The following is a 14850-nucleotide window of genomic DNA, read 5'->3' as shown; positions in this document are numbered from 1 at the left end:
AGTTTGGAAGGAGTACAAATACAAATATGTACAGTACAAATATATACAAAATAATTCAAAATACAAGGTTTTGCACTGCACATATTTGTATTTGTACTCCTTCCAAACTGAGCCTAGGAGTACAAATGCAAATGTATAGAGTGCAAAACCTTATATTTTTATTATTTTTTATGTATTTGCATTGTACAAATGTATATAGTACAAATCTATACAAAATAATACAAAATATAAGATTTTGCGCTCTACATATTTGCATTTGTACTCTTTCCAAATCGAGCCCAAGTTCATTTGGATTTTTCCCAATGAAAAGCAAATCTTAAATGCTTAATCTATTTATTCAATTTAAAAAATCAAGTTGAAAATTTGTTAAACTAATGGTAGTACAAAGCGTCAACCTTTACTTGGGTCCTTTCATTCAACTAGTATATTACTCATTGTAAATCCTATCTTCATACTAACCAACAAAATGACTTTGCTGAATGAATTGAAACATTGTTGAGATAGGTTTGGCAATGATGGATAGAGCATCTATTCTGCAAAACTGCTTGTATGATGCCTTTGAGTCTGTTGTTTTTACCCTCAATTGCTTGCCTATCTCAACATGAAACCTTCATGGCAACAACTTTTGAGTCACCAGTAGACTATTCTTTTCTTTGTGGGTTTGGTTGTGCATGTTATCTGCACTTATGACCCTGAATCACTCTCATCTTGAGTATTTTTTGTTCTACAAAATGTGTTCATATAGTTTTATTACTTGAAAAGCCATTTCCAAGGAATCAAGCAAACCGCAATGCTAAATAAAATATAAAATTGACCATCTTTTGTAGTGTTAAAGTTATATGGATCAACCTTGAAATTGGAAATTTCAAGTGGATGAGAGAATAGCTCAAATATTACTGTGCCTAGATGCATTTAAAAAGAAAGAAAAAATATATGAGCAATACAGAGGGGTAAAGAAGTCCCAATAACCCACAAGGCCACAAACATAAACCAACATCAATAGAATGATTCAATCATTCAAGTGAAGTACCAAACCTCAAGATAGAATTTCTTTTCCTTCCCGACTACTTCCTGTACAATAGAATAGATGCCCAAACAATGCAAAAAATGGTGGGTTTTCATTTTTATAGGTAAAATGCAGCTACATATTAAAAAACGGTGGCTTCCTGTAATCTCCACCATTAAAAAATGGTGGCTTCCTGTACTTTTTATAAAAGTACTTTTATATTTGTAAAAGTACTTTTATAAATTATTTTTGTAAAAGTACTTTGTGTAAAATAATTTTTGTAAAAGTGCTTTCATAAAAATGCTTTTATGCTTTCATAAAAGTTTTTCAAAAAAGTACTTTTATAAAAGTGCTTTCGTGTAAAACTATTTTCGTAAAAGTACTTTTATAAAAATGCTTTCATAAGTCTTTTTCATAAAATTGCTTTTGTGAAATTGCTTTTGTATAAAATTGCATGTAAACTCAAAAGTTAATAAAATCTCTTTTATTTTATCTTTAATCTCAAAATGAAATGTGGCATAATGGTTTGGAAGTTTAATGAGATGTTGCTACTGTAGGAGGCATGAGTTTGAATCACTACAACTTCTTGTTTTTGAGATTTGGCGAGTATAGTTGACTTTGACCCAACCCATCTTGACCCTAATGGGTACACTCGACCCAACTAACCCTAACCTTTTTCTACTGGCCCTAATGGGTCACTCGACCATATTGACCCACCAATAGATTGGGTGGGTTCCAAGGTGGGTGGGTCAAATGGGTTAGGGTCAAGATTGTCAGCCCTAGTCTCACCATCCACTCCCAACCCATTACAGCACAATGTTTTCCTCTCTCTTTCTTACCTCCCTTACTAGTATAAGTTCCTCTCTTGCTCAAGTAAACCCAACCAAATCCAATCTTTTTGAAACACCACCACCTAATCTTATATTATTCTTGTTTTCTCTATTTTTCTTAGGATATTAGTGGTATTAATGTGGTGTTTGATCCTTCTCCCTTTTTCTGTGAATGGGCTCCATCTAAAAATGGTTTTTATTTTATTTTTCAATTTATCTATAACGACAGATACATTTCTTTTCTGATGCAGATAATTTGAATAGACTTGTAGAAATTGGACACATTTTTTTTTTATGTTTTGTCTACTATTCTCTTTTCCAAATTAGGTTTCACTTTAAAAATCACATCAGCTAAATAGGTTCAGCGAGGTATATTTGTTTTAGGGGTTCGTGTTTGATTTTACTAAACTATCAACTAATTAAATCCAAGCAATGCCTGGGATTTTGTAAAAATTTGGTTAGGTTCTGATTTTAGGACAGGGGTGATCACTTTTTACTCCAATCAGGATTAGGCTCTGATTTCAAGAATGTGGTATTCAGGGACCATTGAAAATTTATCAAATTCCCAACCCAAGTTGCACCCCTATTTGGGTTTTGTACTTTGACATCGCGTTGAATCTTGGCTAAGGTCTATTTTAGGTTTGGTTTTGTTTTGGCCTTTAACTATTCAATCAATCAATTTCAAATCCCTACTTTATTAGAGAAAGCCTAAGGCTCAGTTTGGAAGGAGTATAAATGTAAATTTTTAGAGTGTAAATACATACAAAATAAAAAAAAAAAATATAAGGTTTTACACTCTACAAATTTGTATTTGTACTCCTTCCAAACTGAAAATAAAGGATAAGAGAGTCAAAGAAATTTAATAGAAAATTAGGATAATAGTGAAGGGAAAATGTTACAAGCAATGACTATTGGGGGGGACGAATATATATGTAAATATATATAGAGAGAGAGTAATAATGGATTTTATTAGAAACAACTATGACATGAAAAGTAATAATGAATTTTATTAGAAACAATTAATGCTTGAGAGGGCTTTATTTGGGTAATGATGGATTTTATTAAGGGATAATTAAAACCTGAGATGGTTTTAATTTGGGTAAAAGATTTAAACATACCCTAAGTTTTCCTAAATTAACTTAAACATAACCCTGTGTTTTTTAAATAGACTTAAATAAATATACTTGTGGCTATAAAAAGGGCATTTTTACTCTTCATCATACCTTAAATTTTCAACAAAAAAAAAACCAAAACAAACCCACATATTATTTATCGCATTGTCTCTCATTTCTCATACATAGAGTTTATAAGACTAGCTAGGTGAAGGAAACTGTAGAGTTTATGAATTGTACCACTGCACAATTAATAATAGGAGATTAACAAATGAAACTGAAGGTATTCTAGTGTGGCACTGTGGCCAGGTATTGGATTCTTGAAGATTTCTTCTTTTCTCTCTCTATCTCTCTTTCTCCCGCTATTTTTCTCCCCTTCTCTTCTCCTTTTTCCTTTTCCCTCCTTTTGCTTCTCTTTTGATTACAACCTACAATCCACAACCATCACTTAACTTCATTTTTATTGATACCCTCAAACACCTCCCCCTCTCTACTAGCTTATCCATCCGCTAGCTTATTTTAATCTAAATTTATCCACCTTTTATTCCCCTGTTACACCATGGATCAATCATTGACAACCATGCCACCATCTATCGAGAGATGTGGGTGCAGTCTGTCGGGTTGGCAGGGATTGCACCGTCAGCGAGGAGACATGGTGCAGTCTGACGGGTACGGTCTTGTCAAATAGAAGCTTCCAGAAAACATCGCGTCGCTTAGTAGCGAGCTGTCTTGTAGCGAGCTACCCTGTTGCGAGCTACCTTGTAGCGAGCTCCTGAGGGTACTTCGGGGTGATTCCTCTTGAGGTGGCCCTTGAGGCAATTTTTCTGCCTAAGTATTGGAGCGAGCTGGGATAGACTTTCCTTGGACCTCGCGTTGTAGCGAGCTCACCCTAAGGCGAGTTGTGACGTAGCGAGCTGTCCTGCGGGCTCGTTACTTAGTCGCGGTTAGGTTGTGTTGCTGAGCTGTTACTTGTGTTGAGTCATATCCATAGGTCACCGTCTCAAGGGCTTGGGTCAAATCATCCTCCACCATACGAATAGCCAAAATCTAAGAAATATAAATAGAATAACTCTAAATATATTATAGATTAATAAAGATTTAATTTTCAGATCATTCGTCCAAAATTGGGAACCTTTTTCCCAGCAAAACTGCAAACTGCACAAATTGGGTAGAACAATTTTTGCCGATTTGCGCAGATCAGATCTGGTTTATTTTTTTGTTCAAGAATTGAACCTGGTTTTGATACCACTGAAGGGATGGGAGATCCATCATGTGGATGACCAAACCCTCCAGGAAGGTTGGGCGAAATTTCAAAAATTTCTTTCGCTCCCATCTAGGAACTGCATTCTCTAATTTAGAAAACTACATTTTCATAGTTCGTTCTTGAATCCAAAACTGAACCAAATCTTAAACCAAAAGGGAGGAGAGGGATATACCTGATATGAAGTAACAACAACGCCCAATGAAGGTGTTCACGCCCAAGGAGAAGACCAAAACCCGCCTCCACTGAAGATGACACAATGTGTGGTGAAGCAGGATCAGCAAGACGACTCTTCAAAAAAGAATGAAACATGGGCTGGTGAGCACAACTTTAAATTGTTTCTTCATCCAAGAAGCAATATCAAGAACCTTTCTTGATCTGATCCACAAGTGGAGATCGAACTGGGTAGGGATGACAAGAACAAGAGAGAACTCTGTAGATTGCTATGTATAAAACTGAGGAATTCGCCCCCTTTTTATAGTCTTCTTTGGATCAGCCTCCTAATCTAATTAGGAGAGAGTTTCTTGATCTAAATCTGATATTTGGATCTAGACTCTTAAAAGGATAAGAATTATCTTATCCTTTCAGCTAATCCTAATCAGATTATAAATCAGATCTTGCCTCCTTTTAATTAACTAACTTAAACCCAATTCGAATTGGGCCTCAAGCCCATTAAGCTTATGTGCACACTTACTCCTTAACTTGCTGCCCAGTTGGCTCTCTTTGTATGGCATGGGACCCTTACATCAATCTACACATCAGCCACATGGGTTTAGCCTAGCCTTTGTTATAAGGCCTGGCCGAATTCACTGTAGGAGACAATGAACCCCTGATCATGGGCTCTTAATGAGCCCAACATTTACACTAAACGGTTCTTGAATCTAGTCACCTTATGAAAACCCAAGAACTATGGGCAAATGCAAGATTAGTCCATCAGGTATTACCCTCAATTGTTTTACACTTAACCTCTCAGCTAATAATGATCAAACACTACCCGACAAGAGAGGATCTCTCCCTCGGCTGTAAGATACAGTGCTGCACTCTCTACTCACATGGATCTTGAGAGTTAAAACTTTTTGCAAACATTTTGAAACCATAATATAAATATATATATATATATATATATATATATATATATGCATATCTCTATATAAATATATTTTGCAAAAACAAATTTCAACGTTTGAAATCAACTACGGTAGTTTAGGTTTCCATCAAAGAGAGTGCATTCCCCAATCATTCACTTTGTCCAATAAAGGGGTTGATCTTGTCTCTATGATCACCCACTCAGGTGAATTCTCTCACTGTCCCAACAAACCTAGGTTTTGACCCCTTCCGATCTAACCATATGTTTTAATATTTTTTATTAAAAGGCCATTTTGTTATATTATTTAGATATTTTTAATATTTTTTATTTTAGATTTTTAGGTATTGAAATATTGAAATAATGTTTTATCTTTTAATGTTAAATTGTTATTATTTGAATAACATTTAAATTCAACAATTCATAAAATTATAATTTATATTGTTACTATATAATTTCGTGATGAATTTTGTAAAAATATAGAGTTATCAATAATATGAATATTATTAAATCTATGAATCTTTTGTATTTTGAATAAATATTTTAAATTTAGTATATAATTTTGTTATAACATTTAAATGTTCTGAATTTTTTAATTGAAACTTTCTTTAGATAGATATAGATAAACAGTGGGGGAGAGGATAAATCGGAATAAGGGATAGTTTATGAGAGAATGTCTCTACTAAATTAGTGATAATTTGTGAGATAAATAAGAGTTAGAGATAATTTAGGAGATAAATAGGAATTAGTGACAATTTAGGGGGAAGTGGTGCCACTTAGCTAAACAATAGAAATAGTCAAGCATATGTGATTTCTTTATTGGTTTAATGGATAATTATGTGGAACTAAAAAAATAAAAAATTAAAAAAAACATAAAACTAGAAAGGGGGGTTTGAAGCAATGAGAAGGCTGTTGACATGGCAGGACCAATTTATATATATAGACTGTACACATGAATGGGGAATCAAGGGTTTACATGTGGTTTGTTGGCCCTACTACAAATAGGTTGCAGTTCCATGGTTTGGATCCAAAGTCTCTGTTTTTGGAGTGGTGCAAAATGATCAGAGAGAGATCTACTTCCTCCTTTTTCTTTTCACATATAACCCCCTAATTCATTTTATTCCTTCTATGACCCCCCTAATGTTTATTTGTCAAATTACACATACCATGTGAATAATATATTAGAAAAAGAATGCTAAAAGATTATTCTTGTAAGAAACTATTCATATCTCAAATATATCAAGAGTAAAATATGGGTCATACAGCTAAATGGTATAAAACACACCTATGGTGAAGCAATAAGGACATATGGGTATAGATAAGTAGAGAGAGAACATACAACACAAATACAATACACTTTAGATTACAACAACTGAAGTTGAATATCTTTAATATCTATATCTTAGTAAAGATGACTACAGGGATGGATTATGCAGTAGTGGTTGCTCATCAACTTGTGTTTTGAAACTGTTCTCCATACTTTTGCATCCTGTTGAAGTTGAATATCTTTAATATCTATATCTTAGTAAAGATGACTACAGGGATGGATTATGCAGTAGTGGTTGCTCATCAACTTGTGTTTTGAAATTGTTCTCCATACTTTTGCATCCTGTTGAAGTTGAACCTATATCCCAAAGGCCCACAAGTTTATCTATGATGCATTCAACCTCTTGAATGCTTCGTTCAACATGAGAATATCCTTCAGACCTCCTCAATCCCTCGAGCTCCAATGCAACTTCTTTCATTGTTGGCCTTTCCTTTCCATTTAAACTCAAGCATCTCTTTGCAATGTTGGCAACCTTTTGGAGTTCATACTCTCTACCATCTTTTAAGACTTGTGCATCAAGAATTTCAAAAAGATGGTTCTCCATTATTGCAGAAATAAAATAAGTCACAATGTTTCTCCCTTCTAATGGTCTTGTAAAAGAAATTGGCTTCTCCCCTATTAGGAGCTCCACAAGAACAACCCCAAAGCTATAAAGATCACTTTTGTACGTGAATTGACTTGACTAAAAATATTCAGGATCTAAATATCCAAAGGTCCCTTGTACCATAGTGGTTAAGTGAGTCTTATCAATTGCAATTGATCTTGGAGTTCCAAAATCAAACACCTTAGCCCTACCTTTGTCATCTAAGAGGATGTTTGAAGATTTTATGTCTCTATGGTAAATTGGTATTGAAGCTGTCGAATGTAAGTAAGCAATTGCTCCTGCAACTTTTGTGGCAATTCTTAAGCGATTGTCCCATGTTAATAAGAAATCCTCATTTTGATAATGAATATTGTAGAAAAGAGTTCCACCAGAGATGAATTCATAAACTAATAGAGGAATTTCTGTCTCTAAACAACAACCCAACAATTTAACCACATTCCTATGGTTGATTTGGGAAAGTATGACAACCTCATTGATGAATTGTTCAAGTTGACTTTCATCCTCTATCTTGGATTTCTTGATTGCCACAATTCTTCCATCTGATAGCATACCTTTATAAATTGTACCTTGTCCCCCTTGACCAAGAATTCGATTTTCATTATATTGATCAGTTGCCTTTGCTAATTCATCCGCTGTAAAAACTTTTATTTTCTCGACATTGCCTTCTTTTGATGAAATTTGTTGTTCCAATAGCAAACCACCATTTCTTTTATAGAAATTTTCTTTTTGTTTCTTTATTTGTCTTTTTTTCAAAACATGGTACAACCAATAACTGGATAGAAGTAACACCATACCTAAACATACACCTGCATGATCCATGGAAGATAATTGGTTAAGAATAACATAATAAATAAGAGGAAACCAACAAATAGAAGATTTTAATGTAGAAAATCCCATGTGCTAAATTTGTTTATAAATCTTTGATCACACACACGTCATGTATTCGTGTAGATATAGAATGGTGAGCTAAGAATCTTGTTTATTAAAGCTTAAGTGGTTCTATAATGTATAAAGGTAATATCAAGAGGCAACTTTTTCTTGAAGACCCTTGCTACATAAAGCCTAAAAAAGCAAACTTCATTCATAAATGCTCATATTACAATTAGATCATTAAAAAGAAATAGTAAGAAAAGTGTTGATACAACATCATAGATTAGAGTAGTCCTGCTAAGAAAAAGAGGTAATCAAGTGCACCGGAAGAAAACAACTTAAGATTCCTATGTAAATGGTATGAAAGTCATAAGATTCCAAAAGGAAGGCATCTACCTCCAACAAAAAGCAATTTGACAAGTGCAACACCCTCACTACACATCAACTATTTAAATAGGGATATTATTCACTAGATCAATCATAGAATATTTGTTGCTTATATTTCTAATGCATGTGGGTAGTTTATATTTACTTCATGTTTTATAAGAAAGGCATGTGAAAACAATTAATTATATTCTCTACTTCCTAACACTCCACATTTAAAATAATAACAAAAAAGTATAGTGTTATCTACCTAGGGCTTTTTTAGTTCTATGACTAAATTTGTTTCCCACCTTTTTGTTGAATGAGATGAAAGAAACTCAAAATGACTTTATTTAGCAGGGTGTTTGGAATGAGGAAGGATTAGCAAAATGTGATGGTTGTTCAATGACCTACTGGTGATAATTTTCCACGCCAATAATGAAATACATGAGTCCTGCACCTCTCATAATGGGGCCTACGAATTTATTTATTAGCATGGAATATCCCTATGTCATTCACATTCACTTATTAGATGGTCATTTACTTCACACCCTATAGTTACAATATGATAGAGAGAATTAGGTCCCCGTTACGGAGGTTTGTATCAACTATAGGCCATTGAATCTTGCTTCCACTATGGTTAGAAAATGCAAATGTGTAGGTGAAAAACCTCATATTTTATATTATTTTATATGTATTTGCATGGTACATATTTGCATTTTTACTCTTTCCAAATCAAGCGTACGTTCATTTGGATTTTTCCCAATGAAAAGTAAATCTTAAACACCTAATCTTTTATTCAATTTAAAAAATCAAGTTGAAAATTTGTTAAACTAATGGTGGTACAAAGCATCAACCTTTAATTGGGCTCTTTCATTCAACTAGTGATGCTGCTCAATCCGAGGTGATGCACGAATTGAGGAGAGAAACCACATTGTTCTTGCCAAAAGGGCGGTACTGAGCTACAAGGACGAAGCCACGCTTCAAGACATGTGATCAAGAAAGGAGAAGTTAGAGGGCCGAGGAGCTATTCCTGGGTAAATACTCTGATGCCCAAGTCAGTTGGAGGTGGTTGATGGTCGGGCCAAGTAATAAGGGTGCTGGTCCAAGCTAAGTAGTAGTACGGGTGTTAGAAGTTGGGCCCCTTACATTGAGCACGGACTACCTTCTTATAGCTGCAGACCCATGTCCTGGTCAGATTGGGCTCTTGGTGTTATCGGGATGAGGTAAGCTACCAAGGTATTCAGGATAGAGTCTTAATCCCTGGTGAGTTGTCTTCCTTACTCATCTTATTTGTAGTTACGCTTATCCATGCCACGGGTAAATGACATGGCTAAGGAGATAAGATGGGGGACCACAGTAATAGCGTAGCCCAGCCTAGGTTGTGGAACGAGTGCGTACTACAGAGCTGGCCGAGTTGTGCTAATGTGGCTGGGTTGACTGGGTGATGACTAGGCGGCCACGTGTCTCTCTGGACTAGATAAGCTATGACCCAAACACCACTCCCCCATTTCTAAATTTGAGGCATGAGGTGTTCTGCTGAGGTGTAGCATGGTAGGACTCCTTGTTCCTCAACTGAGGAACTCAAAGTCGAAGTCTAGTTGAAGTCTGGTTGAGCGTCTGGTCCACTTGATGTTCCTCGGTGTTGGCCAGAATGTGGGGTCTGTGCAATGTGGGTTGTGGCCGGGGAGTCCGTCAATTGTCGGTTGCAAAACTCCAAGAATTCTAACTTTGGAATCCGAACACCACTCCCCCAATTCTGGAGCCGAGGGGGAGTGCTCAGCCGAAGTGTTGTGCAGTTGTGTAGCTCAGTAGGGTACCGAGGTGTCGAGATGAGCTTCAAGGTCCATCTTCTTGGTGGAACCGAGGAAGGGCTCTTCGTTTCTCCGCTAAAATGTTGCGTGGTCGCTTAGCTCGGCCGGGTGTTGGGGAAGGGCTTTCTGATTCCTGGTGGAGGCTGAGCTTCAGTGTGAAGGCCACTATGATGCTCGGCCATGGTGTGCTGAGCTTTGATGTTAGGGGCTTAGCTCAGTTGGGTACCGATGAAGGGCTTTTTGATGCCAGTGGATGCCGAGCTTCAGTGTTGAGGCTACTATGATGTTCGGCCATGGTGTGTCAAGCTCTGAAATTAGGGGCTTAGCTCGGCCAGGTGTCGACAAAGGGCTTTTTGATGTCAGTGGGAGGTCGAGGTTTGGTGTTAAGGCCATTGTGAGTTTAGGCCATGGTGTGCCGAGCTCCGAAGTTGGGGGCTTAGCTTGGCTTGGTGCCAAGGAAGGGCTTTCTAATGCCGGTAGGAGGCCGAGCTTCGGTGTTGAGGCCATTGTGATGCTTGGCCATGGTGTGCCGAGCTTCAAAGTCAGGAGCTTAGCTCGGCCAGGTGTCGAGGAAAGGGCTTTCTAATGCTAGTGGGAGGCCGAGCTTCGGTGCTGAGGCCATTGTGATGCTCGACCATGGTGTGCCGAACTCCGAAGTCGGGGGCTTAGCTCAGCCAAGTGCTTTCTATTGTCGATGGGAGGCCTAGCTTTGGTGTTGTGGCCACTGTGATGCTCGACCATGGTGTGCCAATGTCCATGCCCTTCCATCTCCTTCCCAGATGGAAAATGTTAGACAAGTGCACCAATTTTTTTCCAAATACCCATTCTACCCTTTTCATAAACTATTTTACATGCAAATTTACTAAAATAACCCTATTTTCACTCAACAAAAACTTTAGAAGATAATCATTACAGGAGGTTTTGTCTAGTTAAAATAGGGTTATTTCAATTAACTTTGTATGTAAAATAATTTATAAAGTGTATAATGGGTATTTGGAAAAACTGGTGCATCAGTCTAGTGTTTTGTGTCTGGGAAGGTGATGGGAGGGAGGTTATTTTTTACTCAAAAGTTCAAGGGAGGTATTTTTTAAAATGAAACTATAGCGGAGGTTTTAATGATTGTTAGAAACTTTAGGGGAGGTTTTTGTATTTTACCCTTGTTTGTTATACAAATTGTGTTCATATGGGCTATATGAAGAATATAATGTTATTTTTTATGAGAATTAATGATTTTCCCATTGCAACAATGTTTTAAGACCAAGGCTAGATCAGACACTAGGACTGTTAAACCCGAGAGTTAGACATCACTCCAACTTTTTAGAACCCCAGGTCAAATTTTTTAAAACACCTTTATAAAGGGACCTTTACAAAAGCACTTTTATAAGATTCAAGTAGGGATAATTTTATAAATGGTATTTTAAAATTCAAGTAGGAACAATTTTGGAAGAAAAAAATTGAATAAATGGTTATTGTATAAACACCTAAAAAAACTATAAATTTTGGCTCAAAACATAGACCCTTTATTTTTAAATTAAGCACTTAGTTTGAACTTATTTCCCAAACACCGATAAATGTTTGATGTAAAGATTCCAACCCAAATAAACACTTAATACTCCCAAACATCTCTTAAATTCATTCAAAAAATGTGACGCTTTTGAATTCCAAAAATGCGGCCGACATTGTATTCTAAAAATACCTCTCACAAATTCTCTTGTCAAGCCATATCGCTTGGGTTTTGACAAATAATGGAACTGACTACGGAGTTTGCGGAGAAATCCTGATGCTGATGAATGAATAAATAGCAATTATATGTTGTCGTGGATTTAAATTATATTACCTATGGAGAGTTGAATCACCCAATATTTTGTCTTTGAAGGTGGAAGAGGGATGCAACCACGCCTATTTCTTCTTCCGTCACCCTTTGTGCCAAGTGGGCAAGAGCAGTTATAACCTCCAGGCATGTTTGTGCAAATCGCCGATGATAAACAGTCATTCATGGTTGAATTCAAGCACTCATTTATATCTGCGAACCATTTATTAGAAATTATTGGACTAGAATCAATATTTTGTAAAGACTGTCTTTTAGGTAGAATTTGGATAGAGGAAAGTTTGGTGAAGAATGAAATTAAATTATCGATATAATTATGTACCTTGGCATCCATGTTGGAGATAAGGGTTGCCTCGGTAGCCTTTCAAACATTCGCAGAGATACCCGAGACTGTTGGGGGATTTGTAACAGTCCGTGTTGTTGCCACATGCACAAGTAGTGGAGTTTCTCATGGTAATGTTTTCGCAGGAGTGATTCTCTATTGCCCAGTTGAGTATGGTTGGAACCATTCCTCCGTTTCTTCTATAGAAATCAAAGCCCGAGAGATCAGCTACGGAGAAGTTGTACCACTCCTTGTCAGCGATGAAAGAGTATGCGCATGGATTGAAATCCAATGATGAGTTTTCTAGAATCTCCAAATTCCTTGGAACACTCTTAACACTCTTTAGTTCCCTGGGGATGGTGGTTTGGCAGAAACCCATGCCACTGTAATTCCCACTCAGCGTTTTCTCTTTCCCTAAGCAAATCACTTGACAGCCGTATTGGAGGATTGCATACCATCGAATACTTTCAGTTTTGTTGAGATACATAATGTAGGCTTGAGAGTCGCAACCGATAACCGTGAACATGTTGCGAGTGTCGGAATAAGTAAAGGGCGTATCCCATAAACCCATAAGGATCGAGGACTTATTAGGGCTAACAAATAAGGAATGGTTGTTGCAATTGTAGTCGATGAATGAACAGACGTGCAGTTGGCCTTCTAATAATGATATTTCTTTAACTTCCACCACTCTATCAGTCTCATTGTACAAGTCTTGGTTTGTTGCTTCCCAAACGTTTATATCAGCTGGGGCAAATAATAATTTGGGAGGGGTGCAAGTGTGGTTGCAGGATAGTCGGAAGCCTTCTCTGTAACAGTTTGGGTTGTCTCCAAAGCCAAATGGGTAGGGAACGGTGATGTTCCCACATTTATCTGGGCAGTTAGGCTTTGCCTTCACCAACTTGGCTGATGATGAAGATGAAGATGTCGCAGTTGCTGTACAAAAAGAAGACAACAGGAAGAGGAGGAGTAGCACAACCTGCAGAGCCATTGTTAAGTATGAGTTACTATGACTGCACTTTTGGTTTCGCAATAGAGGGATGTCCCGCAATGCCGCTAATAGTTATTGGCTTTTTGCTTGACGGAAGAGGCAGCTCTTATCAAGGAAAATTCCCCATCAGTACTCTGTACTTTAGCTCATCCTTGATCCTTGGTGTGAATTTAGAAGCTACCAAGTGTTTATTATTTGGTGAATCAATATAACTTCGGTATGAAATTTGCATGTGCAAGAGAAAAAGGGGAAATGAATGTTTTGTGGGTAACTAAGTAAAAGGAATTTACTTTAAAGAAGGTTAAGATTTGGTGAGTTATTGGAAGGTTAAATTTCTTGCAATGTGGGTAGAGACAGGTGGACGGACTCAAAAGTACAGTTCGAAACTCGACTCGAGTTTTATGTATTTAGCTTGAATTTGATTTGAATTGACACTCACGGACTACTTGAGATTAACTCGGCATGAGATGATTATAAATAAATTAATTTTAAAAATTATAAATAAATCAATATTAATGGTATTAAAAATATGTTAAACAAGTATAGATAAATTAATATTAAATAAAATATAAATAAAAATATATTATAAAAATCATTTATAAATGTATTTATTTATATTATTTTAATGTGTATTTGTATTTATAAAACAGTATTTTATTATGAGTTCCATTATTCTCGCAAGCCACTTGAGTCTGGTATTTTGAATTGACCAACTACTCAATTCAAACTGAATTACTGTGAGCTGACTTTGAGAAATTAACAAGCCAAACACAAATAGCTCCCTTTCAAAATAAAAAACTAAATTGGCATAAGTCCGCGTGAACCTTGGTGGGTGGTATTTGGCAATTTGGCAAGTCCATCAGCTATAAAGAAATCCATACAACAACGGTGAAGTTTGTCCCTACATACATATTGAATCTTATTTATATTCATTATTATTGTTATTCTACATATGAAAGAAGATTTATTTTAACCCATGTGGTTGTTTTTGATTTCTGTGTAGTCATATGAAATTATATTATCAAGTCAACTAATAAGGCCATTTTTCACCAGTCCTTTCAATTTAAACTGCCATTAATTCAATTTCCTCCGGAAAACCATGTGACGACTGAAAATTTTCACCTTCCGCAGCAATAAAATTTGTGCATAATTTGCCTACGGAAAGATTGAGTCGAACCAGTCATCATTCTTGATAAAACTGTGGGTAGCAAATCAGGCAATCATCCTTAATTTATTCAGTAAATGTTTATTTTTTCTCTTTTGCTCTTCTGCATGCATAAAAAATATAAAAAAGTGAATTTTGGTTTTTATGTATGCCAGCTATTTGTAGAAGTTATTTTTTAAACCTTCCATAAATGGTCAGGTGTTTAATCACTGTTACGATGATGTGGTGCCTAGTGGCGTCTAATGGCACCTACTTGTCATAAGCAATTGCAGTTAT

General features: G+C 36.2%; 1 pseudogene; it reads right to left on the bottom strand.

Moving 5' to 3' along the window:
* Nucleotides 1–6828: 6828 nt before the first annotated feature.
* On the bottom strand, nt 6829–13409 carry LOC104591006 (wall-associated receptor kinase 2-like; annotated as a pseudogene).
* Between the last annotated feature and the right edge of the window lie 1441 nt (nt 13410–14850).

Source organism: Nelumbo nucifera, chromosome 2 (assembly GCF_055504915.1).
Source record: "Nelumbo nucifera cultivar China Antique chromosome 2, China Antique-T2T, whole genome shotgun sequence".
In the NCBI taxonomy this organism is placed as follows: domain Eukaryota; kingdom Viridiplantae; phylum Streptophyta; class Magnoliopsida; order Proteales; family Nelumbonaceae; genus Nelumbo; species Nelumbo nucifera.
Note: the sequence above shows the minus strand (reverse complement) of the source record. Positions and strands in the feature narration are given on the sequence as shown.